The sequence below is a fragment of the Amia ocellicauda genome, chromosome 14 (genome assembly GCF_036373705.1).
Source record: "Amia ocellicauda isolate fAmiCal2 chromosome 14, fAmiCal2.hap1, whole genome shotgun sequence".
Taxonomy (NCBI): Eukaryota; Metazoa; Chordata; class Actinopteri; order Amiiformes; family Amiidae; genus Amia; species Amia ocellicauda.
In genome coordinates, this window is record NC_089863.1 from 2520654 (window position 1) to 2533619 (window position 12966).

General features: G+C 43.4%; 3 non-coding genes and 1 pseudogene across 3 annotated transcripts; 2 read left to right on the plus strand and 2 right to left on the minus strand.

The window, feature by feature from the left end:
- The first annotated feature begins 615 nt into the window (after positions 1–615).
- On the plus strand, positions 616–688 carry trnaf-gaa (transfer RNA phenylalanine (anticodon GAA)). The gene has a single exon. It is a non-coding gene; the product is annotated as a tRNA-Phe (tRNA).
- Positions 689–976: 288 nt separating this feature from the next.
- On the plus strand, positions 977–1049 carry trnar-ccu (transfer RNA arginine (anticodon CCU)). The gene has a single exon. It is a non-coding gene; the product is annotated as a tRNA-Arg (tRNA).
- A 150-nt stretch (positions 1050–1199) lies between these two features.
- On the minus strand, positions 1200–1271 carry trnaa-ugc (transfer RNA alanine (anticodon UGC)). The gene has a single exon. It is a non-coding gene; the product is annotated as a tRNA-Ala (tRNA).
- A 4796-nt stretch (positions 1272–6067) lies between these two features.
- The window catches only part of LOC136768279 (zinc finger protein 585A-like), a 191459-nt pseudogene continuing 184560 nt past the window's right edge, over positions 6068–12966 (minus strand).

Genomic DNA, 12966 nt, shown 5'->3' on the forward strand with positions numbered 1-12966 from the left:
AGAAGGAGAAAGAAGCTACTGTGCACTTTACAATGGATGACACGTAACGCAAGGAACAGTTTCTCCCAGAAACAGCGTGTGAGAGCATCCACTGTGAATAGTGAAGGAGATGACGACATTGCAGCGACACACATGGGTGCGTCATTTTTACTTCTCGGGATCAAGTCATAGACCGCCTGGTGCAAACAATCACACTGTCAGGGCCAGGTGTGATACATAGAAGTTACACGCACTAACGCCGAGCTACAGCCTCTACTATGCTGAGTGTTGCTTCGAGGGTACAGGGACTAAAGAATGACATGTTGAAGTCAATTAATCAAAGACTAAATACATGTGCATTGATGTGTTTCTTGCAACATTGATTGTCAGCTCCATGTCAGCACAGTCCTCAACTCGTGTTGTCCTTGTCGGCAGAACAGGTGTGAGTGTGTTCCTGGGTGGTAAAAGATCCCTTGGCAGAAGTGGGATTCCATCCCAAGCATCCAGTGAAGACTGCGAGCTGAAAGCAGCGCCTCAGACCACTCAGCCATCCTGACTTGTGCGGCTGTGTTTAAATGGAGTCAATCCCGACGTAATCGAAAACAGTGGATATCACAATGGATGTGGTTGTATTTGGCCGAAATAGCTCAGTTGGGAGACCGTTAGCTTGAAGATCTAAAGGTCCCTGGTTCAATCCCGGTTTTCGGCATTTTATGAGGAATATGTTCAGAAAGCACAAAGAGCCCATGTACTGCACACGTGTGCGTTTCTATTTTGCAGCTAGAGTGCACTGTGCTCCGATTCAAAGGTAATTGATTCAAAGCCCTTTTGCAAATACAACTCTAGGCGAAATCAACGACAGGCTCCGTGTTCACTTTACACTGCAGGCTGTGCAATGACTCCTGCAACGGGACAATTCTTGTAACTATTCACTTCATTGTACTGTTTCGTGCTTTTTTTTTTTTTTTTTTTAATGTTCAAAAAACTACCTGACTGAGCCCCAGTGGCCTAATGGATAAGGCACTGGCCTCCTAAGCCAGGGATTGTGGGTCCGAGTCCCATCTGGGGTGATGCCTGCCTTGCTTCTGCACACAATTGGTTATTCTCTGTGGGCTCTTGTCGTTTTTTCGTTCTGCTCATATCCTATTCACGAATTGCATCTGGGGAAAGTTGGGAACTGCGCCGATTGAACCGGGAAACATAGACATTAAAAGATATCCTGGAGATGCCAAGGATTGATCTCGGGACCTCATACATGCAAAGCATGCGCTCTACCACTGAGCTACATCCCCACCACCAGCATGTGTTTCCTTCAACAGCAAACAAACAATCCAACAGAGAAAGAAAAGAGTTGCACTGTCGTTCCTTGAGTCTCAAAGCATGCTACGACGCTGTTCCTAGCGTTGCCCAATGGCACACAACACCAACAAGTAAACAATGCAACACAGAAAGAAAAGAGTTGCACTGTCGTTCCTTGAGTCTCAAAGCATGCTACGACGCTGTTCCTAGCGTTGCCCAACGGTACAATATGTGGATGACATGGGCAAGGAGAAGGAGAAAGAAGCTACTGTGCGCTGGACAATGGATGACACGTAACGCAAGGATCAGTTTCTCCCAGAAACAGCGTGTGGGCGCATCCACTGTGAATAGTGAAGGAGAGGACGACATTGCAGCGACGCACGTGGGTGCGTCATTTTCACTTCTCGGGATCAAGTCATAGACCGCCTGTTGCCAAAAATCACACTGTCAGGGCCAGGTGTGATACATAGAAGTTACACGCACTAACGCCGAGCTACAGCCTCTACTATGCTGAGTGTTGCTTTGAGGGTACAGGGACTAAAGAATGACATGTTGAAGTCAATTAATCAAAGACTAAATACATGTGCATTGATGTGTTTCTTGCAACATTGATTGTCAGCTCCATGTCAGCACAGTCCTCAACTCGTGTTGTCCTTGTCGGCAGAACAGGTGTGAGTGTGTTCCTGGGTGGTAAAAGATCCCTTGGCAGAAGTGGGATTCCATCCCAAGCATCCAGTGAAGACTGCGAGCTGAAAGCAGCGCCTCAGACCACTCAGCCATCCTGACTTGTGCGGCTGTGTTTAAATGGAGTCAATCCCGACGTAATCGACAACAGTGGAAATCACAATGGAGTTGTTGTATTTGGCCGAAATAGATGTGAGAAAGGCAGCTCTTTTCCAAAGTGTGCACATTGTTTTTAATGGAGGGTCACTTGCTATTCATCTGAGGCACCTGGTGCTGATGCCGGTTCTAGTGTGTCTGCTAATGTTGGCTTCACACTCATTTTAACAAATGGCAAGAATAAAAAATGAACTTGGGACAGGTATGTGTCAGAAGCACCTCAGTGTGCTTTAGTTGATCGCTATTGAGTCTGAACTGGTCTGAGAGCTGGACTTTGATGGCATACTAGTGACTGAATTGTCAAGACGAAATCAAGATAAAGTACGACCTAAGGTAAGATGCACATGTATTTATGTTGACATGCTGTTAGGCTCCCTGCAGGTATGTACTGTATGATTTAATTCCTATTTAAGTCCTATTGAGTTGTCCAGTATTGCATCTGATGCAGGACAGTGTCCTGTCTGGATGCCAAAGATATTATATTTGCACCATTGTTGCAGCAAGATTATATAACCCATGTACGAATTTAAGTGTTTTGTATTGCTCCGGAGAGGACAGGTGCAGTAGTTCTGTGTAGCTGATTTTTTTGAAAAACATTTTCATCCAAGGCCATAGAGAACACAGAAGACAGAGAAGTGTGATAAAGTTTAGGGCACCTCATAGAAGTTATGCAGTTATCCAGCAACCAAAGGCAGTCATCTTGTATATGGTAGTATGTTCTTTAGAAAACTTTAGATGTGTCTTGCCGACTGACCATCTCCGGAGCGCATTGCAGTAGCTGAATAAACTATTTTGGTAGTATTTCAGTTAAATCAGGTCCTGAGTATTCCTTGTCTGCATATTAATTGAGGGAGTAAATTTCTCTCTATCATTTGGTGCCGAAAACCGGGAGCCAACATATTCTCTGTACAGATATCAACAAAGCAAAGTAAGAACCATTATTTTTCTGCCTTTTAGGAATTAGAGAGAGTGATGTGCGTTCAGACAGTTGACGGCCATCAGGAGTAAAATTTGTTGGATTGAGCAGACCTGGGATAACATGGGGGGTGTCGTCTGGCAGAGTCAAGTGTCCTCTGTCAGAGAGATGTTTGTATTGTCTTAGTATTGTCCTTCTCCCTGTTAAAGTTGAAGTGTCCTTTGTAGAGAGAGTGTTGTTTGTGTGTGTGTGAGCGGTCGCTTTTGTGTGAGAGTGTCCAGATAGAGATTCAGGCTATGGTACAACCTGTAAATACTCTGTGTCTTTTGTGTGTGTCTGGAATTTGGAGGGAGTGCAGCCAGTGATCATACATCACTGAAACAGTCTGCAGGGGACTCTGTACACAGCAGCTAAATTCAGTGGTTGTGATCAGGTGATTTCTGATGTACATGTACATTTTCAATTGTCCATGGAGGGTTGACAAAGACAAAAAAAAAATTCCGAACCCATCGGACATCTAAGAAAAAACTATGACCGACCAGTCAGTCGTCCACATAATTGAGGACTACACGGACCCCCTGGCAATGCAAGGGGACTAACACAACATCCATCCACTTGGACAAAGTGCGAGGAGCAAGCGACATTCCGAAGGGGAGAACAGCAAATTTGAACTTGAAACTTCCTGTGTGCCTGAGCTGTGCCCGGCTGCCAGGGTCGGGGCTGTTGCCTGGGTTGTGCTGCAATGGGGTAAACCCGGGCCAGCTGCAGGGACTGCTCTCTCTCCTGGAGGGTGCGTATGAGCATCTGGCCGCTGTAAGGGCATCTCAACTTTGCATCATGGACTGAGTATAATTTGCTTTGATTAAATGGAGCTGTTCTGGAGTATATCCTACAGATAAGATTAAACTGCAGCAGTCTATAGCAGCTGATAAATTAAAATGTTTGAGCATCGTTACAAGTTCTTTCCCATTCCCCTTCCTCAAAAATATAGACTAAATTGTCCTCCCATCTGAGCCTCACCCTCAGCCCCTCACCCCCCAAGCAGCCCTGTAGGCCCAAGTATACAGAGGAGACAAATCCCCTGCTCTCCTTCCTGCTGTGTATTATGTTGTCTATTGGAAGCAGTAAGATAGATAAGAGGTGTCCTCCCTGTTGTACACTGAATATAATGCCTGACCTGTAGATATTTGAAAAAGTGTGTCTGAGGAAGCAGGAACTGGGAGGCCAGCTGCCCAAATGTCATAAGTGTACCTTTAATATACAGATGTCCAAATGTGTGAATAATTTTCGTATACCAGATTTGAGTGACTCCATCTCTTAGAGCTTTAGGTAGGCAAGGGTTGGCATGAAATGGGGTAGATAAGTATAATGGCTTGAAGCATCCTATTCTGTTGCGTATTTAATCAAAAACTGTATCCAAGTGTCTAACAAAAGGGCTGTCTGTGAGGGGTTTGAGGGATTGCAGCGAGTCTATATATGGAGGCCAGTGACAAAGAGGAAAGATGCTGCTCTTATATTTGGTTCCAACAAGGGGTATTTATTAAATTAGTTTGCCACAGCTAGACAGTTCAGTAATACACTGGTAGTCCCAGCCCACCCTCATATGGTTTACTTAGTGTTCTTCCTCTTAGAGGCTTACCCCTCCATAGGAAGCATGAGGTTATTTTATTTAGCTGAAAACATTTTTGGGACATGTATAGGTAGAGTTTGAAAGAAATACAAAAATTTTGGTAGTACATTCATTTTAATACAGTCAACAGTCAACGATTTCCATCCATCCAATTCTTCCTCAATTGGTATTTCCAGAGGAGTGTAATTAAGTTGGTATGTGTAGAACCGTCTCAGAAATCAGTGGAGAAGTCGCGGAGACAAAGCAAACAGAACTTTAATCGAGCCGGCTCGGAAGCCCCACGTCAGAAATAATTCCTTCAGTGAGACTTAATGTTTACAAACATGAGTACAACTTTATAGGAAAAATGACGTAACATCTTTTGGCCGTTCATCCAATCAGAAGATACAGGTCCGAGTCCGTTTTTGATCTGTCCTCCCGTGAAGAGGTGATGGATACAAAAAGCAGATGTCCGTCTTTGATGTGCACTAGGAAGATGCGATCCCACGGTGGTCATTTACCTAGTGTCAATCGCTCGTTAACAGAAACAATTCCTGCCTATCTGGAGAAACGATTAAGTCATAAACACATTCACAGCAGACATCTGTAGGCTATTTCGGCACTGTGTGATCTTTCATTACTGACAGGAGATTCTAACAAACCAACCTTGTTGACCCTTTACTTGTCCTGCTAAATCTAATCTGCTCAGTCTGTATACAAACTACTTCTAATGCTAGTATTAATATAAAACATTATATAATTATCACAAAACACTTTCTTCAACATCCTATACAGAGTCTTCAGTATGTTTCACTTACTTTGCTGGGAATCTGCAATCCTAAATAAGTGAGTTTGTGGGGGGCCCATGCCAAGGGAGAGTCAAGATGTGATCACTCCCCTGCATATGTATTAAGTGGCATAACAACACTTTTTTAAATATTAATTTTGTAGCCAGAGAAAGATCCATATTCCTGGATATATCAAAAATAACAAAATATCTTTAGCATACAGGGAGATTTTATGACAGTGATCACCTATCTGGACACCAGAGAGATTGGAATTGGATCTGATTGCTACAGCTAGGGGCTCTAGGGGCAGACATGCCTAGTTCCATGTGATAAGGGAAACTGGGGTGACATATTGGAATTATTGAGTTATTGATCCTTTGGTTGTGTATATAACATTTAAATCAATTGTGTTAGTTAAAGACCAATATTCTTCTTTTTTAAATGGCAAAGAGACCCATTCAACACGGTCAAAGGCCTTCTTGGCATCGAGGGAGACCACTCTGGACTGTGAATGTCCTTAAGAAAATAAATATACGCTGATTCTGGTAGAAAAGTTCATTTCTTGCTCAGGCAACCCGAAGTTTAAAAACTTAATCATCACAGCCCTTGGTCATTCACCTTCAGCCGGCCGAGCTGTGAGCGTACGATGTGCTCTCTCAGTTATGATTGCCTTTGGTAAGTGCTTTGGTCCGAGTAGCTCTGGAAGAAAGGTTTCGAAAAAGGCTGATGCATTTGAGCCCTCCACTCCCTCAGGTAATTCAATGAGCCGAAGATTTGAACATCTGGATCTATTTTCTAGATGGCCAAGCTATTCTCTCAAGTAGGTGTTCTCTCCACTCTCCCGGTTTGGATTGTTCATCCGCCAGGGCCCCAATACGCGTCTCGGCCTCACTTAATCTAGATGTTATTTGATTTACAGATATTTGAATTTTATCCAGTTTTCTCTCAACTGGATTCATTTTTGAATTAATTAGAGATGATAAATTGGACTTACAGGAATGTACGGCACACCATATCATGTTAAGATTCACTTCTGCCGGTGGTTGATTTTCTTCTAGGCTCACAAATGGCGGCGAAGGAGTAAGAGATTCCGACATAAGCATCTCTTCCTAATCTTTTCCATTCAAAGTTGTGTTTTGCCTTATCTATCCTTTAACATATTGTGAGCCTGGGAATATCTTATATTAAATGCTTCTATCAAAATTATGCTACAGCATCTGCACTCACCTAAAGGATTATTAGGAACACCATACTAATACTGTGTTTGACCCCCTTTCACCTTCAGAACTGCCTTAATTCTACCTGGCATTGATTCAACAAGGTGCTGAAAGCATTCTTTAGAAATGTTGGCCCATATTGATAGGATAGCATCTTGCAGTTGATGGAGATTTGTGGGATGCACATCCAGGGCACGAAGCTCCCGTTCCACCACATCCCAAAGATGCTCTATTGGGTTGAGATCTGGTGACTGTGGGGGCCAGTTTAGTACAGTGAACTCATTGTCATGTTCAAGAAACCAATTTGAAATGATTCGACCTTTGTGACATGGTGCATTATCCTGCTGGAAGTAGCCATCAGGGGATGGGTACATGGTGGTCATAAAGGGATGGACATGGTCAGAAACAATGCTCAGGTAGGCCGTGGCATTTAAACGATGCCCAATTGGCACTAAGGGGCCTAAAGTGTGCCAAGAAAACATCCCCCACACCATTACACCACCACCACCAGCCTGCACAGTGGTAACAAGGCATGATGGATCCATGTTCTCATTCTGTTTACGCCAAATTCTGACTCTACCATCTGAATGTACAGAACAGAAATCGAGACTCATCAGACCAGGCAACATTTTTCCAGTCTTCAACTGTCCAATTTTGGTGAGCTTGTGCAAATTGTAGCCTCTTTTTCCTATTTGTAGTGGAGATGAGTGGTACCCGGTGGGGTCTTCTGCTGTTGTAGCCCATCCGCCTCAAGGTTGTACGTGTTGTGGCTTCACAAATGCTTTGCTGCATACCTCGGTTGTAACGAGTGGTTATTTCAGTCAAAGTTGCTCTTCTATCAGCTTGAATCAGTCGGCCCATTCTCCTCTGACCTCTAGCATCAACAAGGCATTTTCGCCCACAGGACTGCCGCATACTGGATGTTTTTCCCTTTTCACACCATTCTTTGTAAACCCTAGAAATGGTTGTGCGTGAAAATCACAGTAACTGAGCAGATTGTGAAATACTCCGACCGGCCCGTCTAGCACCAACAACCATGCCACGCTCAAAATTGCTTAAATCACCTTTCATTCCCATTCAGACTTTCAGTTTGGAGTTCAGGAGATTGTCTTGACCAGGACCACACCCCTAAATGCATTGAAGCAACTGCAATGTGATTGGTTGGTTAAATAATTGCATTAATGAGAAATTGAACAGGTGTTCCTAATAATCCTTTAGGTGAGTGTATATAAGAAGCACAGCTCTATGGAGAGTTTAGCAACACGTCTGTCTACAGTGGCCATCTTACTCCTACTCTCCTACTAGGCAAGGCTGTCCTTTATCTCCACTTCTTTTTGCCCTTGCAATTGAGCCACTTGCAGCTTCATTGTGTTGTAGCCAAATGTGTGGGGGGTGGTCCATGTAGGAGTAAAACAAAAGGTATCCCTTTATGCTGATGATCTTCTGTGTGACTGTGCTGGTGTGTGTTGAGGCTAGCTACATGAGAGAAACTCTTCCCACACTGGCCACAGCTGAATGGTCTCTCTCCTGTGTGACTGCGCTTGTGTATGTTGAAGCTAGATACATGGGAGAAACTCTTCCCACACTGGGCACAGCTGAACGGTCTCTCTCCTGTGTGACTGCGCTTGTGTATGTTGAGGCTAGATGCATGGGAGAAACTCTTCCCACACTGGACACAGCAGTACGGTCTTTCTCCTGTGTGAATGCGATGGTGATCTTTGAGGACAGATGCCCGAGAGAAACTCTTCCCACACTGGGCACAGCTGAACGGTCTCTCTCCTGTATGAATGTGCTGGTGTTCGTTGAGGTGTGATGCATGACTGAAACTCTTTCCACATTGGGAACAGATGAACGGTCTCTCTCCTGTGTGAATGCGCTGGTGCGTGTTGAGGCTAGATGCATGGGAGAAACTCTTCCCACACTGGGCACAGCAGTACGGTCTTTCTCCTGTGTGAATGCGCTGGTGTGCTTTGAGGATAGATGCCCGCGAGAAACTCTTCCCACACTGCACACAGCAGTACGGTCTCTCTCCTGTGTGAATGCGCTGGTGATCACTGAGGTGTGATGCTTGAGAGAACCTCTTTCCACACTGGATACATACCAACGGTTTCTCTCTGCACTTCCTACACTGGGGCTGGCGATGGGGACACTGTGATGATGAGCTCTCCCCACTCACTGCATTGTCACTCCCCCCACTGAGTCCTGTCCTCAAGTCAGCAGTCTCTGTGTCACACTGGCCAGCTACAGGGAGCTCATGCCACAGGTCCCAGGCGCTGTCTGTAATATTCTCAATTTTGAGATGACTGAGTGCGTCTCTGAAGGGAGTCTGTGTCCTCGGCTCCACTCTGTAAACACACTTCAGTGTGTCGTCCTCTGTTTTGATGTGATCAGACAGCAGACTGGGTCCACACTGTGTTCTGGGAGAGCCCGGCTCAGCACCAGCTGCACTGGGTCCACACTCAGATCCCAGAGACTGGGTCCTGCAGAGATCCGCAGTGTGGGTGCAGTCCAGCTCAGGGTCGCTCTTTCTGAGCTTTGGCATGACCTTTGACCCTGCAGTGTCAGATCCCAGTGCCCCGAGTCCCTGTGTCGACCCCTCAGTGTGTGGCTCTGCCATGTGGCCAGACTCCTGTCCCCTGAGCTCCTCCTCACTCTGTCTGCTCCTGAGCTGCTCACTCAGCCCCTGGGTGTCTTCAGTAGCTGTGGGCTCTGTGTCCTGCCTCAGACTGGAGTCCCACTCCTGCTCCCAGTGCTGCTGCTCAGTGGGAGCCCTTTCCCCAGAGTCAGGGAGAGCGCTGGCCTCTACAGCTCCTGGGGGAGAGACGACACAGGAGAGCAGCGCTGAGAACAGCAGCTCTGAAAACTCACACAGTTCATGCGATTCCTACACCAGTCATTATACCAGAACATCATTCAGAAGTGCTAATAAAGTGCCCAGTCAGCATATAAACTGGGAGCATGTATGAAGTCAGGTTGTTCCTATGCAATACCACCACACTTTCCCCCGACTGCTAAGTCTAGGTTTATTAATAAATGTATAATTCGTGGGGCACACCTCAATCATTTTGTGTGGCTTAATTTACTATCGGTTCATACTGGTGAATGATAAAATCAAGGAAAGCCGGATCATTACGCTGGGGATTCTGTACACCAGAGTTACGGCTGTAGGAATTAAATAAGCGATTCTCCCTTTTCTCTAGCTTAGTGTCTTGCTGACCCCAGTTGGGTTGTGGGTTACCTGTCATATTAAGCAGCGGGACATCAGCCCGGACACCATTTTCTCCTAGCTTCATACTTCAGGATGTGATTGTACTAAATCAGCGGGCATAGTGAACTGTCTGATCTGACAACAGTCCTGGTCATCTAAGCCATTAGTCTGCCCTTCCTCTCTATTTCAGCTTGACAGGGAACATCGTTTCTAATCCAGGGCATAGGATAGGCCACACTTTTTAGTTACTAGTAAACAAATAATGCAGCACTAACATTTGATCTGCAACCTTTATAACATAATTCACCAACAACACAGCAAGAGCAACACAAAGATGGACCACGGAGCGCATCTTCAGAAGTGGGGTGCAGAGAGTCACCCAGCGCCCAGCGAGACGTGTTGCCATCAGTGTCAATGTGTAGTTCACAGGCTGCTACTAAACTTGTGTAATACTTCATTCACCCTACACAACAGGATACTACTAATGAAACCAATTATAAAAATGACATGCTTTAGTGCTCCTCAAGCTCCCCGTACACATGCATCTGTCATTCATTTCACTCACAAACTAATTGGTGACAGCAATCACATTCACTTCCAGCCCAGTCTGACTTGAGAAACATCAACAGCATATTTAGGCATTTCTGTGAAAACGATACCTGCAGAATCTTCACTTCTATGAGGTGCTGGCCCAAATAAGGCAAAAATATATAAAGAAAATTCAATACTGTGGCCACACTCTCACTTATTAGTTATTTAAACCAGACATTTATATTATTACAATTTAATTGTATTGAATCACTCACAACGCATTTCGACACTACCGTGTCTTCATCAGGTAGCCTGTATATGTGTCAAAAAATATAATATTATGTTAGATAGCTCTGGAAAAATGTATCACTTAACTTTGATTTCTGAACTTGGAGTGGTCTCTTTATTTTTTCCACAGCTGTATATATAAACACACACACACACACACACACAGGTCTATAGCCTAATGTAATTATGATTATTCATTATTTATGTCTTCCATCTCCCTTCCCGAGTTAGTTAAGCTCTAACTGCATGTGTGCCGGATTGGAGAAACATTTTTCTGTAAACCTACCAACAAAGAAACTTGATAGTTTTTCATAGTGAATCTATACTGTAGCCTATAGGCTACTGTTAACAATCAAAATTAATGTTGAAAAGTGTACATTGGAACAATTAAAACACAATGGAAATGCAATATGTACATTACTACCAGTATTTATGCAAAATGTAAACATATATAATATATAAAATGGTATCTTACTTCCATTTCACAATGCAAACTCCAAACTCCTGTATTATATTTTTCCGGTTTTGTGTTTAAAATAATTCTAACCTGTCACAAGCTACCGGACATCCGATTGCATTGCGAGCTTCACTAATGCGAGTAACTCAGTTTAGTTGTGTCCCACTTAGCCATGTCTTTTGAATACAGTTGTATTATTAATTTATTGTACAGTGTTCTTAGTTAGACTTGATTCTTGTAGTCCAGAGCTAATGTATATTGCACTTGCACTGAATAAGACTATTATTGTGAAGCATTATGACTCCTGTAATATGTATAATCTGTGAACACTGTAAGTCACCATAGATAAGGGTGTCTGCTAAACAGTAATTAGTATTATTATTGTAAACTATCATAGCCATTACAGTTATAATAATATGATCTTATGAAATACACAACATTGAAGTTGTATGATATAATATTACAGTATACACACTTGGCTCATGGGTACTTTTTGGCTCTCGGTCTGCTAAAGGTGTGCATACTTTCACATGTAACTACACATTTATATTAAATTATTAATCCTATATATATTTGTGAATGAAGTACTAAAAACTAAAACAGACCTATTTGGCAAACAGGAGAAACATGTGTCATATAGAAAAACCTGCCTCATTTCATATTCCAAGCTCTCTCTTTTAAAAGCAATTGTATTTTTTAATGCGGTGCAACTGGATTGTATTAGAGACACTTGTCCTTAACATATACACGTTATTATTTCAACAAGCAATGATCTCACCTGACCTGACATGAATGTTTTACCGCCGAAACGCTGTCTCAAGTAGCCGGCCTCATGAACATTCATGAGCACAACAAGCCTGAGGCCTGGTTTGGTTCTGATAGATTGAGAGCGTGTGGGTTATTATTTATTATAAACTGATAATATCAGTAATACTAAGGTCTCTGCAGCGTTCAGTATTTTTTGTATTATTTATTAAGTAAAATGTACTGAATATCCTGCAGAAAACAGAAAAGAGAATAGACACTAGTCTGCTCACGATTTTACATCATTTTTCTAAACAAATAAACAAGAAGTCAAATGACAAAGCAGAGCAAGAATCAAACAATATCTCAAGAGTGAAGGGATCAGACACTGCAGAAGGGATGCAGATATGTGAGGACAGAACAGAGCGTCTGGAAGTAAGTGATTTCATTTCCATTTTTTAGTTTTTAAGAGGTCTGTGCTCTTTTTCGGTCCTTTAATCTCCGCTTGGCCAGATTTTAAAAACGTCTATAAATGTCTGGGATTTGCTTTGCTCATCCTTTTGAGCTACAGTTCCCGGGTGCGAGTTTAACCCTTCCTCTCCGGCAGCGCTACAGGTCGATCACATATGAATGATGATGTGGATGGGGACAGTGTGCGCCTATTTCAAGCCTTTTTTGAACAACAGTTGGTCGTTAATAAATGACTGATGTCTGTAAACCAATCAGGGCAGTTTTTATTTAATTGAGACATTAACAATTCCCCCCAAAAGCATGTTTGAGATGCTGGGAAAGAGGTGATTGCGGAGGCGATATTTAATGCACTGGATGATGTTTTACTTGGATTGGAGTCAGACTGATTGAGCTCCCCAAAATCATCTTAGTTGGTCAACTGGAGTTTTGTGCTGGGGAGCGATTTCTAAAACTGGACACATGCACTCAAAATCATTTACAGTATTTGTCCATTTGGTCTATTAATAAGCCTTGTTAGCATTCAGCTTCACAATAACTTGGGGGTCCTCCACATACTTTCATGGTTTGTGTTACTTGAAACTACCTTGTAGAGGTAGAGGTCCCTCAATGCAATTAAGAC